This window comes from Schistocerca piceifrons, unplaced genomic scaffold, assembly GCF_021461385.2.
Source record: "Schistocerca piceifrons isolate TAMUIC-IGC-003096 unplaced genomic scaffold, iqSchPice1.1 HiC_scaffold_1176, whole genome shotgun sequence".
Taxonomy (NCBI): domain Eukaryota; kingdom Metazoa; phylum Arthropoda; class Insecta; order Orthoptera; family Acrididae; genus Schistocerca; species Schistocerca piceifrons.
The window spans coordinates 105,001-107,500 of NW_025726990.1; positions in this window are offsets into that span (position 1 = coordinate 105,001).

Here is a 2,500-nt window from a genome sequence, read left to right on the forward strand (position 1 = left end):
GAAGATGTCCACCGCGCTTCGCACCGGGCCCGCGAGGACCTACTTTGGCCGCACGGCGCCGCGCGCAGGGTGCGCCGGCGCGCAGCTGCGACGCCTGCCGCGTCCGTCGGCCGGCGCGCCTGCCACTGGCCGCCCCCACCAGCCGGCTGTAGCGCGTGCGCCCACGCACCGCGCGGCCAGCACGCCGGGAGGCGCCCCCTCACCGGCCGGGGACGGTCCCACCCAGCCACCGCCGCGTATCGCTTCACACCCAGATGCCGTTCAGTTTCGTCGGCATGGTGGGTATCGCTGGAACAACCGGTTAGTACCTCAACCTATCGTCGCCATCACCGATTCACCCCTAGCGAGAACAACCGCACCACAACAGGTTACCATTTGTTCATTTGCGTAACTTCACCAGAAAACGCAGGCGTCCATCGCCATTTGCAACTTCCACGATTATTGCATGCCTGTCAGGTGTCACGCCACACTACGTCTGCCCACATACACGCAACAAAATGTGCACGCCTAGACAATACGTGGAAGGTGGCCCCCGTACGTATGCGATGTCCATTGCTCGAACGACTGTCAACCGGCCTCTGTAGCATGTCGCAGATATGGAACGCGGTGCACCATGCCATCACGGTGTGTGAGGAGAGACGACTAGGTCCGAATACATCAACAGACAGCTCATGCTGATCGCCATCCACGGCGTCCGTTCCTCCCACACGTCTCTATGGCGTACCACACTGCAATCCAGCTCTCATAGGGAGACGACACGTAGCTGCGTGCACAATATTTGCACTGTATGGTCCGCCGTTTTTGGGCGCAGTCGTTGTACGGTCACACATGTGCCACGATGTATCATTCAGTACATAAGGACGAATGTGCAGTACAGATTGTGGTTTACGCGTACGACATTAGCGGACAGTTGACACAGGCCGCACCACAACGTAGCCTGAGTACGTCGCATGCGGAGGGCATTGAACATGCAAAGTTCTCACCAACCAGCTTGCGAAGGCAGGGGGCAAGGTGGGGACGTGGGGAGGGGCGGCATGTACGTCCTGCTGCCATCCACATTACAGTGTACAGCAGGAGCATGTGGAAAGTGAGCAAGACTTGCAAGGTGTTTAACATGAAGCGATACACAGGGGAGCGGGGAGTGCGAGTAGCGAACTATATTGCGAGGGTTGCGGGTGGGCAACACTACACTAATTGAACGAGTCGTATAACAATTACAGAGCAGGTTTAGGCGACAACGTGGGTTACGTTAGGCGACAACGTGGGTTAGGTTAAGGCACGACGTGGGTTAGGTTAAGGCACGACATGGGTTAGGTTAAGGCACGACATGGGTTAGGTTAAGGCACGACATGGGTTAGGTTAAGGCACGACATGGGTTAGGTTAAGGCACGACATGGGTTAGGTTAAGGCACGACATGGGTTAGGTTAAGGCACGACATGGGTTAGGTTAAGGCACGACATGGGTTAGGTTAAGGCACGACATGGGTTAGGTTAAGGCACGACATGGGTTAGGTTAAGGCACGACATGGGTTAGGTTAAGGCACGACATGGGTTAGGTTAAGGCACGACATGGGTTAGGTTAAGGCACAACATGGGTTAGGTTAAGGCACAACATGGGTTAGGTTAAGGCACAACATGGGTTAGGTTAAGGCACAACATGGGTTAGGTTAAGGCACAACATGGGTTAGGTTAAGGCACAACATGGGTTAGGTTAAGGCACAACATGGGTTAGGTTAAGGCACAACATGGGTTAGGTTAAGGCACAACATGGGTTAGGTTAAGGCACAACATGGGTTAGGTTAAGGCACAACATGGGTTAGGTTAAGGCACAACATGGGTTAGGTTAAGGCACAACATGGGTTAGGTTAAGGCACAACATGGGTTAGGTTAAGGCACAACATGGGTTAGGTTAAGGCACAACATGGGTTAGGTTAAGGCACAACATGGGTTAGGTTAAGGCACAACATGGGTTAGGTTAAGGCACAACATGGGTTAGGTTAAGGCACAACATGGGTTAGGTTAAGGCACAACATGGGTTAGGTTAAGGCACAACATGGGTTAGGTTAAGGCACAACATGGGTTAGGTTAAGGCACAACATGGGTTAGGTTAAGGCACAACATGGGTTAGGTTAAGGCACAACATGGGTTAGGTTAAGGCACAACATGGGTTAGGTTAAGGCACAACATGGGTTAGGTTAAGGCACAACATAGGTTAGGTTAAGGCACAACATAGGTTAGGTTAAGGCACAACATAGGTTAGGTTAAGGCACAACATAGGTTAGGTTAAGGCACAACATAGGTTAGGTTAAGGCACAACATAGGTTAGGTTAAGGTACAACATAGGTTATTTTAAGGTACAACATAGGTTAGGTTAAGGTACAACATAGGTTAGGTTAAGGTACAACATAGGTTAGGTTAGGTTAGGTTACACGTTGTTGTAAGGAAAGGTGTAGGGGGGGGCGGGGGCGGCAGGTTCGTTGATAGTGATTATAGTAAGTGA